Here is a 23,649-nt window from a genome sequence, read left to right on the forward strand (position 1 = left end):
GGACCAAGGCAACCTGAAGGATGGGAACTGCCAATGATTCCCCCTTGTGTGCAGCCACAAGACTCACAGGCCATGTTGATTTACTGACAAAAACAAGGTCCCCTTATGTGTGAGTCTATGCAGGTGTGAAACACCGCTCAAACAAGATATTTAGCTTTTTTTACTGGCGCTCATCTCTCAAAGGTAATGGCTTGGAAAATCGGAAAGTCTTTAAAAGGCTGCATGGACCGCAAGACCATTATACATTTTGTATCCCACTGTCATTGCCATCCCATCTTTGACAAGCCGCCATATGGGGTAACTTGATTACTTTCAGTGGTACAGTCCAAATGAAAGGAATGCTGTCATTAGGACATTTAGTGATGGTTTAAGTGTATAGCCTGCACATGGCCCAGTGGTCCCATCATAATTATTTCAAGCACTTCCAGGATGTGGAATTGCGAGCCTTTGCATTAGTTGGGCGTGACAGCTCAACACTTCAAAGCGCTGAAACATTTCCAGCGGACCCTGCACTATTTCATGATTTCAGGTTCAAGAAACTTGAGCCGATGCACGATCCGTTTCCAGGAAACCACCTATGAATCAGTGCCGAAAATACGCCCGTGCACAACGGGAGCATGTGGTCAATAGTTGGTGTACAAGATTTACCTCGCTAAGCCGGCTTATACTTTGGCTCATAGCACTTCTAAGCTACTTAACGAGTAAGCTCAAACTGAGCTAATTATTCATGGGCAGCCTCCGTCTCAGGGAACACAGCCAGGGATGAGCACCTAAATTATTTTGAGGATTACGCAAGAAGAAACTGTATTGTGACACAATAAATTAATTTAGTATAATATCCCAAGCTTAAATTATAAAATGAAGGCAATTCAGCACTTTGGTCACTACAAAATATTGTGAATTCACCTTCCCTTCATTCGGTCAAAGTTTATGAAACATCTTGACTCATTTATTTATGGTAAGTATTAGTTCAAATGTATTTTTTTGCTAAAAAACATTTCTGGGGGTTTGTATTTGACAGTGCATGCAATTTAATTGTATAACTTTAGTAAATTACCGTAACTTGATTTGTGCACTGTAACATGTAGAAACTGTAATTATTTTCTTCCAAAACAAAATCAAGGTCATCACCCACAATCCTGTGCTTCCAACTTGGTGAGCTTGGACTCCCAGCTGTAATATCTTGACAGTTTGAATTAAAACCTGAGTCAGCAGGGGCTGTAATTTCTCTCATGTTCTTTAATTCAAGGCAATCTTTCGTCCCCAAAGATGTAAAAGCTGACTCGTATTACTCATCGTTGTATGGCTCTCCCATGCGCCTTTGTTATTTTAATTTGGCTGTTTCAAAGTCAAAAGTCTCTTTTATGGTGCTTTTCTTGCTCACTGTCATTAGAAATGGGAGCGTGTTTCATCATCAGATTTGAGGAATAAACTAGAGATTGTTAAGATTCAAAACTATTAGTACTACTACTAGTGGTCCACTTTTAAATATTGCTTGTGTACGTTAGTTGTCCAGTAGTAATGTATATCTGTGAATACAAAACATAATGCCACTCTCATTTTCTAATATATCTTTGTATACCTATTATAGCGTTTCATGTCTATGTTCAAAAATATAAGTTGTTGTTTGCATCTGCTAAATATATCGCAGCATCTGAGATCACCAAATAACAACTCGATTTTATTTTTATACAATTAGAGATGTTTTATTACATTTACACTCTAAATCCTTCCAAATCTTTTTTTTCTTCTTTTTTTGGCACGGCTAAATTGATTTCCTCATGTATATAAATTGCTTGCTGAGGCACTTCATCACCGCACTGACAACTTTATGACTTCATTCTGGTTATCAGCATATTACCTAAAAACTAATTCATGACAGGCAATTGGATCACCTTTGAGGATCACTCTTGCGTGAAGTAAACATAGTTGTCTATGTAAGACTCAGTATTCTGATCCAACGGGATTAACAGGGAGTTCCTCACAATGACAAACTCCCAGTTGAACATCCTGAAAATAATTACTTATTTGAATAGTGGTAGAGGAATGGGCTTTTTTACGGTGAGTATAATTAACTTTACGCTACTTGCATGTGGGGAAAACAGTGAAAACCAAGCATTAGCTGGTTTACATAATTCATCACTACATTAGGTAATAACATTGTAATAATGTTTCCAGTAGGTAAAATGCTCAATTACAATCAGCCAAATGTCATGCAAAACCTTCCATATAATAATCCCTTCTATATGCAGCTTGTCCAATAAAGAATTTAAAAAAAGGTAGTCATCTCATCTACGCAACCAAAGGTATTGATGTATCAACGGACTTAAAACGATGAACAAATGAAAATACAAACTCAAACACATAATTGAAACTTTGAAATAGTTCACATCTACTAATTCAGAATTCTGGTAGTTAGCATCCATTTGACTGCTTGACATAAAAGAGTCTGATATATTTCTACTCATTTTTAGACACATCAGCAGAATCATTTGTTTGGACGTTCCACCCCTTTGATTTAGACGTTAGACAGCAGGGGGTCAAGGTTACGCTCTACGACTTCCACCTCCAACACATTTTGCCTGGTTCCCAGATGTTAAATCCTAACAACTTTTCTCATCCTGCCAACGTTTTTTTTAGAGAAATCTCTCGTAAACTTTTGGAGGGATTTTCTTGATTTCTAGCCCAGGGATCCGCGGTCCATAGAGGATGAATCTTAATAACGTTGGTGGCAGCGGTAAACATTGTACCCGCTTCACGTCCCCTTTAAGAGCTCAAAGCACCGCTGTGCTCAAGAGCAGCTTCAAAGAACCGCTGACATGACTGTACACTCTTCCCATTGTGACACGTTTTTTTTGTACACATACCTGCCCCACAAATTAATGAAGAGACAAGCATAAGCTGTCAATTTATTTTCCTCGTTAAAATGAGGGAAGAGAACAGAAATGACAAAAAGCAGTACGCATCTGGTGAAGGCTAAACAATATAATGCCACGGAATAGATAATATTAAAATATTTACACAATTCATTTTTTTTCCAGTATTGTTAAGCCCTCATTTACCTACTCACAAACTTTAAATTCCAATTGCAATTACCTTAATGAACAGCCTGATCTAAATACTCAATACAAGTCGTTTTTTTGCATTTAAATCTAAAAAACATCAACCGTACGTTGAGCCACTGAATAAAAGTAGAGGCGCGCTGGAAGAAACGCCCGCCCTCCAGTCAAACGCAAAGGTGCATCTGTTTGGGATACTGCTGCTTTACATCTACACGTCTCTTTAAGACATTATTAAGAGGAGATTTGATTTTAAGTTGCACTGCCTGCTAACACACACCCTGCTTTGAAGGGCTAAACAGCTTCCATTAACACATTATTGAACAGTCATCCTTTCCTGTCATGTGATGCACAGCAAATAAACAGGTTGCTCAAAAGAGTTTCCCTTTTCAGCTGCTCTGTTTTATTTTAGGGTACAACGTATAAAGATGTGATGTTTATGTTCTCCTGCCGGAATCAAACACAGCATATCACAATTACAAGGCGCACACTGTATCCACCTGAGCCCCCAGGACAACGCAAACACCTGGTGTTTCAACTGGTTGAATACAATGTGTACGGTAAGGCTGTAAATAACACTTTTGTGCCATAATACCAAGCTCACAAAGGAAGGGAAACCAAAGAGGTCGAGCCACAATGCAAATGGGAAATTAAGTTTTAAAGGACTGCTCAGAGTCTCAGAAAGGAAATCTACTGAAGGCCCTCATTCGGCAAAGTGAAAAACCATTTCGGCCAACTACCATTTTTTTCTTTTCTCTAAATACTGACTTTGAAGTTGGTCGCAGTGCCTTTCACAACGCTTGTGCAGACAGACGTTAACATTAGCATTTTAATCCCCCAAGAAAAAATTCTTTAAATGTATGATTTCAAATTGAATTTCCCTGCGGCTAGGTGTAGTGATCACAGGAGACGTAATTGAAGACCGTTAAATGCACAACGGATTTCACTCTCTAATACGACGAAGTCTCTTCCCCAAAGCTACTCGACTGGCAGCCAGCTGCCAAGTGTCGTGCTCGCTCAGCTGTCTAATCGCAGAATTACTGATACGTCGAAATTTAAACAGAATTCACTGTTTGGCATGTACCTTGGTTTCTTTGTATGTTTAGGGAGCAGGTGAAAGAAAAGAAATGCATTATATATCATTTGTGTTTTTTGTGAACACTGTGAAGATCCAACAGTGGCTTTCTGGTTGTAATTCTTTCTTTAACATTTAAGTCACTCAAATGCTGGCACAATGTCAATAAGAAAAGATGAACAACTAAAATAAACAGCCCAAATGTCAGGAGTGTTCCCTTGTAAGACTCATCAATACCAATATAGAATATAGATAAATATTGTCCAGTGAGACAAGTGTTTTATGTTTATAATACACTTAACATTAAAACTACTGCTGCAATTTCAGCTTTTAACATTGATTGGTTCTATCGAGTTCAGCAAAGGTTATTTCCTCCTCTATTTTCAGGCTTGTGTCCAGAGAAATGTGTTTGTCCACATCCCCCCGAGAAAGGGCCGATCTGTTGGCACGAACCATGTCGGCAGCCGTTGAAAAAAAGACAACATGGTGCCTGAGGGCAGAGGTAGCGCGCTTCTCTCAGACCTAAAGAGTGGGCCAAACATTTCAGCCATGACTGACTTCTTCAGAGCTGGAGATGACAAAGAGATCTACGGGTCTGCTACACCCACAGTGGAGGTGCCGCATTAACTGAACGGACAAGAAATAGAGAGAAATCTAAAGAGCAGTTGCCAGTGTTGCAGCATTATGTAGTGCATGCATATTTTAAAGGAGCCTTTTAATCCTTTAAAAAATAATAACTTAGATTTAAAATAAATGAGATACTGGCTGCACACTGGAGACAATCTCTGAGGTGAGTGGCCTTTGATTCTCTTCTCTCACACACACACACACACACACACACACGCACACACACACACATACACAAAGTCCATGTGAGGAAGCGTCCTGGTCCTTGGATTAAGCACCGTGCAGTTCTGTGGAAGTCATGCATTTTATCTCTGACAGAATCCTTCCTTTTTGTCATGGTGTCGTCGTCTCCATCTTTGGATTCCTTGGATTTCAGGATTGGGGGTTTAGAGTGTAGAAGGTGTGTTTCCAAAGCTCATTAATGTTAGAAGGGTTTTCAGGGGGTTTAAGGCCTTGCATCCCATCCTGTGACACTCTCCCATCCTGGTTGGGGATACGAACAATGTCTTTGTTCTTGAGTGCCTTCTCCGTCAGCGCTGAGTAAACATAACTGGAATTGCAGAGGAGTGGGAACATTTGCATTAGTCGCTGCTTTGTCACGGTCTGCTCTGCACTGAGAGGCTTCACGTGCTTTCCGTACCGTTTCGACAGTTTGACTTCGGTCGACGTTTTTCGGCGGTCGTCTGAAGTTGCACACGAACCAAACGTCCCGTATGCACCAAAAAAAGACGCTCTTCATGTTAACGACTGGCTTTTGACAACGTTCGTTCTTCCCAAAAATTAGTTTCTCATTTAGTAAGTTATAGTACATCTGACTCACACTTCAAAGCACTTTTAAAATACTGTTTAAAGCAATGGTAGAAATGTTTCAATTTAAATATAAAAAAATAAATAATAGTGTCTTTAAAATGTAATTGTAGTCTAGATACAGTCAAGTCAAGATACAATGCAGTGCTTAACTGCTGAATGTCTTTATCACAGCCACTCAATCGACTTCTCCTCCCCACGGCGGATCAAAGCGCTATCCATCTGCTAATACTGAGTAAATGCCACGTCTTTCAGTTCAGGGATTTCTCCGACGTTATCTTCCTGTTATCTTGAACCGGAGCTATATTCCTTTTGAGACATGCACTCAAAAAGCAGCACCCAATTATCTTTCCCAACAAACAAAGTTTCAGACAGGAGGAAAGGGCAGCTGTTTTAAGTTTTGTATTTCACAGATTTCCATATTAACGTGCAACATTTGACCAATTACATAATGTATTTGTGTCATTAACTGATGCCCTTTAAGAAAAAATGTAGGGGGGGAAAACGCCAAGGTGAGTAATTGTTATTGAGATTCGGATCTTGCCCTCAGTGCTGAGCTCAAGCATAGAAATCCTGACAAATCTGCGTTAGATGCCTTTGGTTAGGAGGATTAATAATTAGAAGCCCTGACAGAAAAACGCTCCAGAAATGAACATCATATCTTCTCTGCAGTATGATTTGGAACACTTTTGGGGAGACGTGTACACATTAATGAGATTTTCCTGCAGCTATGAAAACTAAAGTCAGTTAACTAATCTGAAAAGTGACACTTTCCAAATTTGCTTCATTTCTAAAAAATAATTATGAAGAATGAGGCGATATTACAAATACCGGTTATTTCCATATCCATCTATACCCACATTTTGCTCTGTTTCACTTAGTTGATACCTAAGTGCAGAAATAACACATATTGTTTTTTAAATATAGTTGATTGACAGAAAATGTGAAATTTGATAATTGATTACTCTATTCAATCTTTTTTCAGACTAAAAACTGTTGCAGCGTCTTTATTCTGCGGATTTGCTTAGTTTCTTTATATCACATGAAGGTTGAATCAATTTTTCAGGAATTTTAGCTGGTATTATATATATATGTATCTATTGCATCGAGAGGAAACCCCCGCATTAATTTGTTTCCCACTTCTAAGAGTGCTGAGTTGAGAGGGTCCAACATTATATAAATGCAGTTAGGAATACATACATACGGAATGATAAACCTGGGGTCAAGTATAAACCTTTAGTGGAAATCATGAGGTAAACCTCGTCTGCTAAGTTAAATGACACATGCAGTTCTGGAGCCTTCAACTACTCCGAACATCCAGGAAGACATGACATGCTTCACGTCATTTACATGACTAATCTCTGGCGCCAAAGATGAGACCCTTTACACAACGAGCACATCCCGTCATCATCCATCAAGTGAAAGTCAAGAGAAAGTCGTTCGTCACACCGATCTAATGAACTGATCTCGGTGAAGCGAAAGTGCATCATCATCAATATCTGTAAGCGCAGTCGGCCGCGAGTCCGAAATGCCAAAAGCGTGCATCTCTTGCCTGTTGGAATAGAATCTCTCTCTTTAACCAGAGTATCGCTTTTCATTGCCATGTTGTTTGGATTTCCAGTTGGTTACATATAAACAATGTTAGAGGCGTTCATTTTGTTTCACGTCTCAGCATTACTCATAGGAGCGTAACCCAAAGCTGAGCTTCTATGGGCCGCTCTTTTCTCCGACACGACTTTGGTTGGCATGTCTCGATGCACCTTGACGGACAGGTCCGCCCAGGGCTGCGATCGTTATCGTCAACTCGCGGGGACGGTAGCTTTTGTTTTGCTAGTTTATACCTCATGTAAGACAACGTCACCCGCCTGCCCCTCGGTGCTAGGGCCTCGCAGGTGATTCCCCACGTCACACAAGACTCAAACCAGACCATGGCACGCTTAACCACTCGTCCTTCGGTGGATCCCTCTTGTATAAGCATGCCCGCAAATAAAAAAATAAAAATGATGCTGTTAATTAAGTTCCAGACTGATACTTACAGGTTCATGACAGCTGTCTATTGAATGGATAAATACAAATACAATGGTCAGTACACGTTTAAAGGAATTCATAGCCGTTTGCAGAAAGTCTTGTCTGCTTAGTTTTCCTAATCAAGACAACAGTTGTTGGATCAGCAAAAGACCTTTAGCAGCGACCTGATCATTTCCGAGCTGACCAGGAGTCTCCTCCATAGAGTAAACTGGTGTGCTAGACTAACAGCCTTGTACTCACTCGCTTAAACAGATTTCCATTCACGCAGGACACAATAGGCAGTTGCACTTCACTGAGTGCGGTATCGGATACTTTCTTTATTGGGGAGAATTGCCGGACAAAGTGTTCACATTGTCAGCATGGCAATTGCTTTACGCAACACCTTCATTTTCTGACGCGGGCACCCCCCCCCCACTGAATGATAGGAGAAACAAGTTTATCATTGGCTGTCTTTGGCAAGCTGCATTGTGACTTGTGGCGGCGCAAAGCGCATTGTGCACTGATGCACTTTACACGAGGCTCTGTTTAAAGAGAAATAAAGAGGGTTTTGGGGATACTGCCGCCTCTCCCACTTAGAGATGGAGGCATTCTCCAAAAGGTTTTGTAAGGAACACATTTTAAGGCAATTGAGCTCATGTTCTTATCTTGAACTGCTGTCACTATTCACCGTCTGGAAAATGGTGTAACAACCTCTAATCACAGCACATTGTAGGTCCGGACACAATTATACCAATTTATGAATGTGGCAACTTTTTCTTTGGGCAATCCATCCACTGGTTAAAACATACAAATTAGCCAAATAGCCCAGAGAAGGAAAAAAAATGCCAAAGGGAAAAATAAATTAGACTACATACTCATTCTAAGCAGGTTACAATATGTCATTCAAAAACACCTAATTAACCCAATTAAATTAAGTATATGGAAATAGTGTTCAAAGAACTAATTAACTATTTTCCAACCATTGTTACTTTATAAAATGTGTTTTTTTCTAGTGCAAGATTAGTAGACTATAAATGTTACTGTATGGAATATACATTGAATATTCTTGGTACCATGTATGGAATTGGGACACAGCATTAGTTTCAGTGGCCGATGGGCCCAAAATGGCCTTGGGTTGACGTGAATGGATGAATAAACTCTGTGCATTAAATAGATGGATCGATCCATAGGTGGACTGCACTTTAAAATACATGATGCATAAAAAGGACTGAAGATCTGACTCGCTCTGAAGAAAGAAATAAATCTGAATGTGTAAATTATATTATGCTAATCACTGCAATAGCCTGCATCTTCATCCAGTGATTCTAATGCAACACATGAACATTTCATGCTCTGCAGGATTCATACGGTCCACCAAACAGCAAGTCCGTCTGTGGACACATGGGAGTAACTGGACACGTTCCAGGGGTACAAAATCAATCCCTGCAAATAAGCCCATAAATATCACCGAAAGGAAGTATCACTGAATTTAACTCAGTGCTGGAAACAGTACATCAGCATCAGCTCTTGTAATTAATAGCTTAACTTCAGTTAACTATTTGGAACCAAGGATGGAAACATCCGATTGGTGTTGATCTTATGGATGGATTTTTCTGAGCCAGGCTTCAAGCTCGGTGTCAGCAAGAAATCCACCCGGCTCAAGTGTCCTTCTGGCCATTTATGTGTAGTAATGTGCTGATCACTGAGTTATTCTGCTTACTTTAGCCGAGTGTAGACCACACTGACGCTTCATTCAGTAGGTTTTTATTTATTTTAGTAGCTTTTCTTAATCACAGATGAACATTTGGCATGAAACAGTGTCTGTGTCCCATACCTTTTATCTGCTTTGGCCATAATAAAGATATTTTGCATCCATTACTTTCTGAAAACATTGATCGATAATTATTTGTGTTGTATCTCTTGAGAATAGTTTTTTGCGGTGCCTTAAATCCATTCTGTGGAGAATGTGCATGCTATTTCAGCGTAGCAAAGATTTCAAAAGTGTCAAAGATCTACACAGCAATAAGCTGCAGCTTTACACTAATATAGTGCACAATCCTGCAGATGAGCCTTCTAGGTTTTTATTCTTTTCAAAAAGCTAAAGGCAGTAAATTATCAGTTTGTGAATCCTGTGTGCATATTAGATAAATATCACAGGCACCAAGGAGGGCACTGAAGTAGAATTTATTTAATGGATTCCGGCCAAATGTGTAGATATTCTGCTGCTACGGTTTCTAACAAAAATAATTGATCCCCCTTAAGCTGTGATTTTTTTATGATGATCTAGCCTAGTTAGACTAGTACCAGTGCGGCAGAGATTTGCCGTGAGGCAACGATAAAATTCTCCTCACGGACATGTGGACTTAAGGGAGAAATATTAGAATAAAAATAAAAATAATAAAGCTGATTTTCTCTGCTATTGTTTGTCCGCTTATAATGATATGCTCTTTGACAAAGTATTGATAAATATTCAGACTTAGAAAAATATTAAAGCAAGAAAAGACACTTTTAAAATATGTTATTATTTAGCTCCCCTTATAATCAAAAAATAGCAAAAAAGAATATCTTGCTCCGACAAGTTCCCTTGAACAATATGTATTATTTAAAAGGACAACCAGTTAAGGAGATGCCCAGCCACTAGATAACAGACTTTTTGTTCTGGCACTGGGCTGCTTGATTATGCATATGTCTCTCTATTAAAGCCAGACATTTCCACCAAACCGAGAAAACAATATGTGATGGTTGAGGCACTCAACTGTTCACTTCACTGGGACAGTTAACGCTTCTGCGATCATCGAGGCTTTAACAGGCAGCGGACTTAGACTTCTCCAATGAGGCCGGTGCGGTCTGACGAGAGCGCGCCGCACGGCTTTCGGACAAACAAATCGATATGTAACAGGACAGACTGAGCTCTCATCACTTTGGCATATTCCACGAGTAATTCAGAGACGGATTATGTTTTTCCTGATGCCCCAGTCGAGGATGAAAAGTGGATTAAATGCACTGTATTTTGTCCAATGCTTCTTACTTCAGAGAAGAAAGTCTTAATAGGTCTTGTAAGACCTGTGGTAATAAGCGCTGCGCAATAATATATTGTTCCCATGCATTATTTAATGGGACTGTGGGAAGATAGTGTTTGCGTGCATTTCTAGCTCTGTATGAGAGCATATAGCTCGCTTAATTGGTGAGAGAGAGAGAGAGAGAGAGAGAGAGAGAGAGAGAGAGAGAGAAGAAAATGCTGATCTGGCAGAAGATATTGATCGATATGACCAAATGCAGCTACTGAAAGCCTGATCTAAATCCGTGTCCCTCCAGATAAACAGTGGAAGGCTCGACGCTGCAGTTGAAGTCGTCACTGGATGTTTGCGACTGTGCCAGGCACAGCCGCGGTTTCTTGTTAGCATGAACGTACCATGTCCCTTCATCTAAATGACCACATAAAGGATGTGACAGACGTAGTCAGGAGCAACAGTTAAAGGCTGCCACTGTGGCAGGATGACTGCACAACAGTGGTTCTTGAGGGAGACAAATGCCACTAATAATTGCTTTTATCCGAGGGGCGACTGGCTGGTACCACGCAGCGGATCTCATGGGCATGAAATGTGATGCTCCTCTGTACTTTAAACGGCATACGCTACGCAGGTGACTGGTGTTTGTCAATTGAATATTTGCGGCCGGACTGTCGCTGCTGAATCGGTTTGAATATGATTTGACTGCTTACCACTGGGCTCTACTGGGTGTTAGATATCATACTATAGCATTATTGAAGAAATAACCATATACACGGGTCTTTGTGTGAATCTGTATCCCTCTCTTCAGAGAGCTAGTGTCTGAAAAATAACCGTCCACTGCTTCCTTCAATTTCCACCTACAGTACACCAAGACCCCATTGAACATTCCGGTCACGCCTTTTTCCTCCGTTTTACATTTTGTTTCATCTAAAAGTGACACACAATAAAATGCGTTTGCCAGTACGATTGACTGGAATGCATTTGCAGTGAGTGGAGTTCCATTTTCAGAGACCAATGTGAAAATGAACGTTGCAGGGCACAGCAGAGTGACCCAGCATGTAGTTGACGAGAGGAAAGGTTCACCGTGGACCGGTCACAAGTCTAACACAGGGCTGATAGGGTCACATTCACCTTCTAAAGGGCAAAATAACCCTTCCAATCCACCACTGTGGGTTTATTTTATTTTTTCCCTCACACTGACAGCCTGAACTAATCGATGCATTTAAACCCAGGACACCCTTGCGGTGAGGTGACATGCTGCCCCACATACTCTACAAAATGTTTCTGAAAGAGAAGAAACACTCTTCGTTCCGAGTAAGTGTTCTATACTGTATCAAATAAGCATATTTGTGATCAATAGTGTTTAGAATTTTCTAATTATCACTGCAGTGGTCGCTCGGATGAATAGTTTGCTCTCTGAATTCTGGATGCAGCAAAGCTGGAGAGCGCTATGTGTTTAAATGCCTCTGGGGGCCTAAATTTACCTGTGTTTCCTCCAGTTTTCAGTGCTCAGCTGGCACCACTGATTTTGTTACTTTTATACTCAATAACTTTAAAAAATAAATCCCAAGGCTAGCTTTAGTTTAATTGCTTCAGTGCTTTGGTGGCTATCTTTTGATATTTTAGGCTACTTATAATTACACCATTTCTTTAACTTTTTTGTCATGCTTTTGATGCTTCTTGCATTAAATAACTTGGGTTGCCTTGGGAGAAACATCCATCTCATTCTGTCAACTGATAACATTCTAATTGCTACTTATTTTTTATTTTCCTCCTTTCTTTACTGCTTTTCTGCATGCAGAGTCCAGAATGCAAAACGTTAACGAGAGGATAGCATATCACTTCTTTTAAGTCTATCGCATTGTGCATAACGACATCCCTTGATCATTCGTTGGTTATTTCTAGACAATCCGTGGATGGAAAGGTAAGCACGACTCATTGTGAATTACTGTATGCATGTGCCTGGGACCGAGAACAACAAGTTTACACAATCTGTTATGAAGTCCTTTATACTCTTTAAAAACTGGTCAAAAGCGTTGCACTTTGTGTTATTCTCAACGTCCTGCAGTGGCTGATAACCCTGTACGGTTCCCGATTTGATAACGTAAACACATGACTCCGGCACTATGAGCAGCTGCTGCAACACTTTGCAACAGAATGGCAATGCAGAGAGGCCCCATTAATCTCACCCCGTGGTCCGTATACAGCAACCTAGAAAGCAGAAACCCCTGTAAACATGGCACTGCCACTTTCTCTGTGCATTACCTGCTGCGAGCTGAATTTGTTTCGGCAGTTGTTTCCTGCCTGCGCTAGGATCGCTGAACGTGGCAGCGTTTGGCAATAATGAATGATAATGATAATCACCATCCTGCCTGATTTCATTAAGCAAACACATGACAGCAAGTGCTCTGAGCTTCCGCTGTAACATCCAGCAGCACACTGACAAGTCAGAGACGTGAGCATCCTCACTCACTGCGACATACACACACAGCTAGTAAAAAAAAGCGACATCTATACATAAGAGCCCTGCTGCGTGGTCTGCTAATTTATGTTACAAAACCAAGGCTCAAGAATATCAACCCTCTTAGGAGTCTTGAAGTCCCTTATTTTAAAACCTGTAACCAAACATTATTTCCATTTTCCCTATTCACTCATCCAGTCCAAACAAGATACTACAGTCATGGAATAACACCAATACCTCATGGTAACTTTGCTTTTTCATCGTAGTTGACAGCAGTGAGCAGGTGGTACTCTGCCATGCAGGAACATACATGTGTTCCGAATGGCTAAAGGAGGGTGTACAGTAGTTGCAGCCGGTAGCCAGTAGTTTTCCAATAGCAATGCCAGCGGCAGTATAGCGTTCTCCGATGCAGCAACACGGCCGGGCCGATGCCTACATCGTCCCTCGGGGACGTCTTGGGAAGGCAGCATGCGGATAGAGCCCAATGAGGGATGTTCACTTGACTTTAGTGGAAGCATAATGACATCCAGCCCTGTAGATTTAAAACGCCGCCAAATCGGCACGGTCATTGTGGACCCTCACTGCTCCTATCTGTTGTTGCCGGTGTCCTCCGAGTGACCAACAGATATTTCACTGACCTCTCCGGCCCTGCATGTGTAAATTAGAATAACCAGAGTGTAACAAACTTTCTACAAATGCTGAGTTGAATCTAAGGAGGCTGAGCTTATATTGTCACAGAAAAATTATGAGACGGGCAAAAAACTGCACAAACATAATTGCCTACTATACAAACGTAATTGCCAGCATTCACTTACAGCTCCTGTGAGATTATTATTGTGCTACATCATTGCTTTTTGAACTCTTTTATCATCTCTAAACCTGCTGTGCCGATTGTCAAAACAAAAGCGCTGTTCGACCCTGTAACTCGAACACACAGGCGCACACACACACACACACACATCAATACATGTATACACAGTGCACTCATCCTGCTGGGGCCGCCACTCGTCATGAAATAAAATAATCATTTAAATGATCATCCCTCTATATTTGAGCTCAACTCAAAAGGGACATTAACAAGTTTCCCCTCCCATCTTTCAAGCTCCGTGGCGCCACGGTCCACTCTCTCAGCAATCAGTGCTATTGCCCTGGTGGGGAGGATTTCAGTGGTGCTGATAATTTATGAAAAGTCTTCGCCTCTGCGTCGTGCTGATGCAGACACGCCCGGGCTGTTTCCACATGCATCCCCCGTCTCTGGGAATTCAAGTCATGTGTCACTGTTTAACCGCCTTAAGACCACACCGGGCTACAGTGTGACAGGGCTGTTTTGGGCCCATCTGTAACCGTATAACAGCACTGCCGTTTAATCAGTATCAGCTCCAGCACGTGAGGACTTACTGCCCGAAGTAGCCCGAATATGTCTCAGCCAGATGGATGGTGTGTTATATGGCAGAGTACTGAGGCTGCCTTTAAAAGGAGAGCAAGTACTTGCACATTATGCAAGCAAGAGCGCAATATGTATGATGCTGATCAGATAGATGGGTAGATAGATAAGATAATAGATAGATAGATAGATAGATAGATAGATAGATAGATAGATAGATAGATAGATAGATAGATAGATAGATAGATAGATAGATAGATAGATAGATAGATAGATAGATAGATAGATAGATATGCAGTTGGTGGCACAATCGATGCGGCACACCACAGATGTGGACACAGTTCAGCTCGTTAGGGAGGCACACGTTCACCCACACATGTGTGAGTCTACTAAGTGACTTACCAAAAGTGGCACTAATAAGGCGGACGCCGAAGGGTTGATCCTATCGCACATGATTCCCGACGTCCACACACTTGTCAAACTGGATAAATTCACCACGACTCTCGGACGGTAGCGGGAGTTCAATTATTCCAAAATGCACGCGTAAAAAGAAGGCTGGCGCTGAAGAATCCAGCGGGCGCAATGAGTGACAATGTGCAGCTGAAGTGTCATCAACCAGGGACAGTGGGGTATCTTCCAGGTACCTGCGTCGCGATGAAACCCCACCTTAAATCCCAGGATGATCCGATTGAGACGTAATGGCAGAAGCTGTAAACCAGGAAGAAAAAAAAAACAAGCTCTTGAGGGTCCGAGTCTTGCGTCCGAGGCGTGTTCCCCCCCCCTCCAAAAAAGGGGGTTAAAGCGTCAGTACGTGGCCGTGTCGAGCCTTCTCGCACACGGGTTTAACGCAGGATTCAATTTCTCAACAATGCTCCCGCTTGTTATGAATTGCAGCGCAGATGGAGTCCCGGACGGAAAGCTGCAGTCCGGGGGCTCGTTTTGGAGGCGATGGTTTGCGCTCTCGACAAAAAAAATAATAATAATAGAGAAATAAAGCCTCTGGCGTTTGAGGCTTGGATTCAAATTCCGTCTTTAATTGTCAAGAGATTGCAAAAGGTCGGAAACTCTCGTAATTACAGCACCGGCGCGCGGTTATCACGCCTGTTTTACTGGCAGCTGTTTGCCATTACTGGAGCCAATTGTTGTCATAACTTCTCCCGTCTGAAGCGCAATGAAAGGAATCCCACCCATCCACTGATAACACTGGGGCTTTTTCTTCTCCTTCTTCTTCGTCTTTCTCCTCTAATAGGCCTACAATGCGTACCCATGCGAGCAATTAGTTTTCATACATGGCTTGGCACGCGCCGCGCGCTCCCTCTACAAACGCGAATGCGGTCGATTTCTCCGGGCGGGATGTGGCAGGAGACCTCGCCGGCGTCCTGGACAACGTGCAGCCTTTGGAAATCCGCGTCTCTTTACTCCTCGTGCATCTGCGCCCCACCTGCGTAACACGGGAGCCCGGTGTCAATGAAATGCACGTCGTTACGCCATGATGCGCCTCGAGCCGCGCGGAAGCCGAGTGGCCGGTGGACAGAATCTTGGTGTCAGAGGAAGCGACTGACACCTTTCATGGGCAGTGCAGCACTGCAGCAATGTGATGTCATTTAGGCTGCATGTATGTGCACCATGAACGGAGGCTTTCTTTCTCTTTCTTTGTTTGTCTGTGGTGAAGATAATAAGACAAGGGGCTTTTTCTTTCTTTCTTTCTCCCCCTTACGGTGCAGTGGAGCGATGGGGTGTTTGCGAGGTCCAGCGCAAGGAGATGCTGCAACGGTGGGGAGGGAAGGAGGGAGGAGAGGATTGGAGGACAGGGGGATGGAGGTTGGGTGTTAGGTCATTGCTGCACTTAAAAATCATATTCGCCCCCCCTCCCCCGTACGCTTTCATTTTATTATCCTCTTCAATCTTAAACGCCCGTCCTGATAAGCAGGAGCACAAATATATGCGACCGCCCACGTGTCTCAGACAGGACCTCCTGCTTTACTTTGCTCTGGGACAAACACTCCTCTTGGCCCACGTCAATGGAAATGGGATATCCAGCAAGTAGACAAATCTACACGAATACACTCCCACCCTAAGAAAACAAACTATATGTAATCCTCACAGAGATTCCGGAGAAAGCCTGACACCCCATCCTTCATTGTAATGTGCACATCCGCAAAATGCCTCTAAGAAGAGGATAACGTGAGGCTTTTTTTTTTTAGAGCATATTCATCCCCTAGTGCATTGTTTGCCAGCGTGGAGGCCACATGACAAACAACGAGGAAAAGGAATTCTATTGGACTTAACAAACCCTGTCAAATCCGACTGATGTGACTGCAGGAACGACAAACACTGATTTTTGTGGTTAATATAAGAGGACTGCAGTACAGTACAGTTGATTTAATAATTGATGTATTAATATCTGCTTAAAGCTGAATTAAGTTGCCATAAAAGTACCTTATCGTGGAAGAAAAAATGTAAGATAATAAAAAATATTGCTCTTAACAGGTCCCGAAAGTAAACCATAAATAAGAACATTAATGCTCACAAAGTACCAGAGTTGCTTAATCTCCTTTAAAAGGAAAAAATGATAGCTCATATTTTATTTATTTATGTTTTCACAATGAATCCTGTCAAGCTGTAAATTCGACATCGCCGTCCCTGCAACAATTGTATGGCGTGCAATTACAGGGAAAGTTCACGATGGTTGGTGGACCTCAGGGCATTTCGTGAGATGTGACACAAACTCCCTTTGGGAGACTTGCAGAAGCCCTTTTTCTTGGGCAAACTATACTTACTTAAATATGAGGCCACTCACCATTGAAATCAGACAAATTCTACTTCAAATCTATTCTCCTACTAGTTTGGTGCCTTTTGAACAGAGGCCTACCCTCCAAAATGCCGTCATGCCGAATATCTTGCTGTAGAGTTGATGTTTCATTATGCCGTTCGCTCTGAGCCCGCTCTGAATGAGCATGTGTGTTCATGAGGTGGGCGAGCGCATAGGACGCATGCAAAGAATACTGATAGAGAAAGAGCCAATCTGCTGTTTATATCAGGCTGCACTCCATGGGGGGAAAGCGCACTCTCACAGTAATGCCCTGTAAAAGTGATTGATTAGTGTGATATTGAGAGATTGTCCGTCTTAACCGTCTTCACTCGCTAAAGTGATGAAATTACTGCGCACTAGTCTTTGAAAGCATAATAGCAGATTAGGTCATTGTAATACATCCTCTCTAATAAGGAAACTTGCCATTTGGTAAAGTGCAAAACATAAGAGGAGCATCTGCACTCAGATCCAGTACACAACACCCAGCCGCTAATATCCTCAGAGGGTGCGTTTAATGACCTGAAACACATTACACACAGAGGTTGCTTAATTTAGGATCAGGTGTAGACAACTTTTGTATGTGTCCTTCTCAAAATGCCATTTTTGACACAACACAGTTGCCACGGTCACGGTTTTAACAAATTGCTCAGATGAAATCCCCATGTTCTTCTCCCTGACTGAGCCCAAAGCACCTCAAATGTGGTGCTCAGTTCACCGTGTCGTTGGATAGTCTCGCTTGTGTGTACTTTGAATAAGGAGTAGGCCTACTATAGAATTAGTGCAGCGACAGAGACATGGGAAATAAGGCCCTCAGCAACAGCACCTGCATTACAGTGTGTGTGTGGTGCACTATGGAGGATTAGAGCAGTCTTGTTTGTACTGTTCCCCCTGTGTGCATTAGCACCCGCTCTCCCACGGTGCAAAAAGTTCCTCCTAATGTTCTATGAACTCTCCAGCCTACCATTAAAAGAGGAAGCACCGGCGATATGATTTCCACTATAAGGGTCCAATTGACTTCCCAGTGTGGGCTTTTTTTTCTTCTTTTTCGTCATAGTGAAATAACAGGCATGTGTAGGGAGCTGCATGCATCAATGGGGTTCATAATGTTGGGATCTCAGTCTTTGTTCTCCGCAGAATCAAAAGAAAACGATGCAAAACCAGCCGTGTGTTAGCAAATGAAATGGAAAACGAACGTTGTAAACTCTGTGTTTGAAGGTGCTATTTATTACCATTATTATAAATAATACGTAGGGCAACAACTGCTGTAGGCTCAACAAGAACAGTTGGTCTCTTTCATGGTTCCTTTGGTCATATAAATGTTATGCATTATTTCACTCATAGTCATGCGTATAGGATTCATCTGTACACCATCTCAGCCATTGCTTCACGCTCAATAAAAAGCACGCCCTTTAGCTTCAGCGGTTTTTCAGTGTCCCCAGGTATGAGCCCATAGACAAGGGTAAGGGCGAGGTCTAGCTCCCTCATAAACCATCCCCTTGAGTTTGACTTTGATTGAATCCCACTGCTTGCGCTGAGAGTACAGCTGCAAAAACTTTCATTAGTGTTATTAGGTAACGTGTTTTCTCAAGGGCATCTAAAATAGCCACTTAAATGCCAGGTTTTTAAAAACATAGCAAATGATAATGCAGAGTTTAATTAAGATGGCAACATCATATTAAAATGGCCAGAGGATGTTGGAAAATCAAATCCCACATTCATATATCTCGGGTAAAGACTTTTAGAAAGAAATTATCCAAAATGTCTCTCTCTTTCTTCATTTAATGCAATTAAAATGACCTCCTTCTGTACCAGGAGACACCTTCTCAATGCTAATAAAAAAGCACATTGGATGTCTGAGCTTTTTAAAGTGGCTTTCTACACAATTTTTGACACCTTCTCTCTTAATGGATCTTCTGCACTCAGTAATTCACTTTTTCAAAGAGCACTCTGTTTCACTCTCCGAGGAGGCATGAAATCATCCATCACATTTGTTGTTTAAAGTTAATGAATTTCCAAATGCCTTCAAGCTTGGAAAGGTTGTCTGTATTTCTTGTATATGGTCAATTAAGGCTGTAGACATCTTAAATATCTAAATATCTTTGATGTCGGCTGCAAAATATCAAGTAAACCTATTTTGAGAGTGCTGTGTTTTACACAAAATCTGAAAAGAAAAGAATAGAAAAGAAAGAAAATCTTGAAAAGTTCAAGAGCGACTTAAGATCTGAGCTGGAAGGTTGTTTTAAGCTGTTAAATTTAAAATACTGTGCATTGCTGGTATTGGCAATTGACAGCAAGCAGGAAACTAGGGAATAAAAAACATAGACTAAAACAACCTGTAACAGATAAATTGCCTATTGCTGAGTGTGAGTGTCAGGATTAATCAATAGATATACGTACGGTGTTCATTTTAGGAAATGCTCAGATCTCAGACTCAAGTATCAGACTCAGACGAAAAGGCGTCAGTTCTCAGACCGAAAGTCAGGTCTCAGAAAAACCTCATTCTTAGACAAAACGGCGTCAAACCAAACATCAGACGAAACTCCGTCAAACAACACGGAGTCATTCTTCCCCCGTGTTGTTCAAGCTGACGTTAGCTGTCTTACCCACTGCCATTGGAACATAAATAACAACGTCTTAATGACAAGTAGACATTTGTACTTGCTAACTAATTATTGTATTTAAGAGTTCTGAATCCAGTCAAGCACACAATTTTCGTTTCGTTTAGTTTCGTTTGACTGTGTTTGGTTTGACCGTTTCGTCTGAGTCTGACGACTTTTGGTCTGAGAACTGACGCCTATTCGTCTGAGTCTGATCCTTGAGTCTGAGATCTGTGGATGTCCTAAAATGAACACCGTATGTACGATCTCTTATTTAAGTCGTTGATCGTGTTTGCAAAGAACTTTTGCCTTTGTCAGAAGGTCGGGCTGGAGCAGGATGCAGGGAGGACTCAAACGCAGGGTTTCCAATGATAAAGTGCTCTTTATTGCCAAAACGAAGACAAGACGTGCTCCAACGATGAGTGACGTTAGACAATGACGCGACCGGGGACAACAGACACACGGGGCTTAAATACACAAGGGAGGTGCAGGTGATTGGACACAGGTGGAAACACTCAGGCAATTACAGGACAAGGCAGGAAGTGAAGTTAACCCAAGACCACAAGGAACAAGAAACTTCAAACTAAAACAGGAAGAGAGACCAAACCGTGACAGAACCCCCCCCTCAAGGACCGAATTCCAGACGGTCCTAAAGGGGAGCAGAACCGGAGAAAATCAGACAAGGGGAGGGAGGGTGGGGACCCGACGATCCTGGACCGCGAGGGGAACTGCGGGTGATGGCGGCCATGTGTCGGGTCCTTCGGGGGGGGCGGCCGGAACGGCGGCCGGGCCTCAGGGTCTCGGGGGGTCTGGCGGGGCGGAGGCCGGGCCTCAGGGTCTCGGGGGGTCTGGCGGGGCGGCGGCCGGGCCTCAGGGTCTCGGGGGGTCTGGCGGGGCGGCGGCCGGGCCTCAGGGTCTCGGGGGGTCTGGCGGGGCGGCGGCCGGGCGTCGTGCTCTGCGGCGGCATCGTCGTGGCGGGGGGCGCCGAGCTGTGCGGCTCGGGCGTCGTCGTGGCGGGGAGCGCCGAGCTGTGCGGCTCGGGCGTCTTCGTGGCGGGGGGCGCCGAGCTGTGCGGCTCGGGCGTCGTCGAGGCGGGGGGCGCCGAGCTGTGCGGCTCGGGCGTCGTCGTGGCGTGGGGCTCCGGCCCAACCCCTGACCCCACCCCCCCTTCAAGGACCGACTTCCAGGCGGTCCCAAGAGGGTGGGAGGGAGGGGTCATGGTCAGGCGCCGCGGGGCCGGGACCGGGGGCGTGGTTCGCGGGGCAGGAACGGGCGCTGACGGGGTTCTCGGGGCAGGAACGGGCGCTGACGGGGTTCTCGGGGCAGGAACGGGCGCTGACGGAGACTGGAGTCTTGGGGCTGGTTCAGGCGGAGACGGGGGTCCTGGGGCCGGTTCAGGCGGAGACGGGGGTCCTGGGGCCGGTTCAGGCGGAGACGGGGGTCCTGGGGCCGGTTCAGGCGGAGACGGGGGTCCTGGGGCGATGGTGTCGTACAAGGTCTGGATGTGGGCGGCCAGCTCCATCATCTGCTCCCAGCGTGCGCTGATGACTTCCCAAAACGGGTCTTTAACGTTGAGCCCTGCTGAGTCCTTCGGTGGTCGCGTCATTCTGTCAGAAGGTCGGGCTGGAGCAGGATGCAGGGAGGACTCAAACGCAGGGTTTCCAATGATAAAGTGCTCTTTATTGCCAAAACGAAGACAAGACGTGCTCCAACGATGAGTGACGTTAGACAATGACGCGACCGGGGACAACAGACACACGGGGCTTAAATACACAAGGGAGGTGCAGGTGATTGGACACAGGTGGAAACACTCAGGCAATTACAGGACAAGGCAGGAAGTGAAGTTAACCCAAGACCACAAGGAACAAGAAACTTCAAACTAAAACAGGAAGAGAGACCAAACCGTGACAGCCTTTGCAAAAAACATTAGTTGAAATGTGGGTGAAAAATGCATGACTTCACAAGGTAGCTACTGTGTTTGTTTTAAGATACCTGTAGAAAAGTAAAATGTGTTTATCAAAGGGTTTGTCTGAACACGGCTGCCTGTCGCGTTGATGAGGGCTGAAAGCCTGTTAAAGCAACACGGTGAGCTAAAAATCACTGAAATTCTCATGGAGCTGAGGGACACTGCGGAGTCGAGTATTTCTCCCCCCTGCGTTTATGACAAAAAATTATTGGTATTATGCTTTCAAATATTATTTTAACTCCAGGTATAACATGGTAATCCTTAGTCAAAACAAATGGATTTCTCAAATAGGACTCTCTGAACTCTTGATTTATCAGACAGGGAGTTGGGCAAATAAATAACAACCCGCAGTTCTGAGGACGGTTTTAGGCAGTAACGTCCCCCATGTGCTATAGACATAGCACCCTAACTCTGTGTGCATGCTGTAGCTGATTTGAACATGCTCTCTACCACTGTCCCAGGTGGAATAGCTGTCGTGCTGAGAGCAATTTAAAAGAAACATATTTCTTAGAGTTTATGCATTCAAACTGATTGCGTTCAAGTGCAGGACATTACTTCTTTATGCACCAATATTGTCTGCAATGTGTGTTTTTGTTTTCAGGTAAGAAGACAAAAAAATAAGAATTTCTCTCAAGGAGAAAAAATCTCAGCAGCAGATTTTTCAAGGTGTCATGGCAACAGAGTATTCAAAGGCTTTTTGATGAGAACAGTAGGCAAAAGGAGGTTGATTACAAGGCTGACAATTTGTTACTCCAATTGCAAGAGCAACAGTCTGATTGCACACACATACACACACGTCTTATTTATCTGGATCACTGTGCAGGAACACCGTCATTTTCCCGACCCTTCTGTAAGGGGATGAGTGAGAGCTGCATCCTGGTGTGGAGATAATGGGGCTAAGCCTAGCGTGCTGTTGCAACAAGGCTAGTTTATCAGCTTATGCATTGGCATGGAGATGTTAAGTGGATATAGCTTTGATTGGAAGTACAGCAGGATGAGCACCACACATGCAGGCAGAGACTTTTTTTTCTTCTTTTTTTTTAGATGCTCAATTTTAAATCACACAGGAGGAAGTGGCAATCAACTCAGCGCTGCAGCTGTCTATCTTGGGTGGCTATTCGAAATTCCCAATCTCACTCTCCAGTGCTCGGCAAACACACCACCGTCCTGACAAACAAAATCACTCCCAGCACAGATTCACAGAGCATCCCTTGTTGGGTGAAAAGCTGAAAAGAGGGCTGCAGCTAAGTTAAACACCTTTTGCACTGAATATGTAACTCTCAGCAGAATATTTGAAGGTGATAATTGTTCTAAAAAAAAATCCCTGTCAACAAGACTTGAGACTGGAAAAGAGAATGTTTAATTCCATATGGGTTATATTATTTAATTCTTATTCTTCATTTTTTTTTTTCAGTAAAGAACAAGCCCCCCCCCCCCCCCCCCCTGCCCCCCCCCCCCCCCACCGACCAAATGAATTGAATGGACGTGTGACTAGATGGATCTGGAGGCTACCTTTGTATGCGCTGATGTAGGTGAGTTTCAAGGCTTCACACCATGGTTTAGCGCCGTAGAATAGATGAGTGTTAGGGTTCAGTGGGTGTATGGAGTAGAGCCTGGCGAGGCCTCGATTGAAGGAGTATGCCGGCAAACACGCAGTGGATGGGCGGCAGTGACTAAAGGCCCCATCTGAGCGCCGTAGAGCAACGCTCATCTCCTCTTCACCGGCCCGACTCTGATAAAGTGTGTTATCAGTGCAGACAGGCAGGCTAAATCACAGGTTGAGTAAAGGTTAGAGCTACTGGTCTGTTACTTTGCCCGTGAGGGCAGGTAGGTGAATGTCAAA

At 43.3% G+C, this 23,649-nt stretch overlaps 1 protein-coding gene across 2 annotated transcripts in view; it reads right to left on the reverse strand.

Moving 5' to 3' along the window:
- Positions 1-16,148, reverse strand: part of lrfn1 (leucine rich repeat and fibronectin type III domain containing 1) — an 83,715-nt gene extending 67,567 nt beyond the window's left edge. For both annotated transcript variants that reach the window (XM_037462677.2, XM_037462668.2), the window contains exon 1: positions 14,834-16,148. The gene's annotated coding sequence lies outside the window, so the exon portion shown is untranslated. The remainder of the gene's footprint in view (positions 1-14,833) is intronic.
- Between the last annotated feature and the right edge of the window lie 7,501 nt (positions 16,149-23,649).

The sequence above is a fragment of the Pungitius pungitius genome, chromosome 3 (assembly GCF_949316345.1).
Source record: "Pungitius pungitius chromosome 3, fPunPun2.1, whole genome shotgun sequence".
NCBI lineage: Eukaryota > Metazoa > Chordata > Actinopteri > Perciformes > Gasterosteidae > Pungitius > Pungitius pungitius.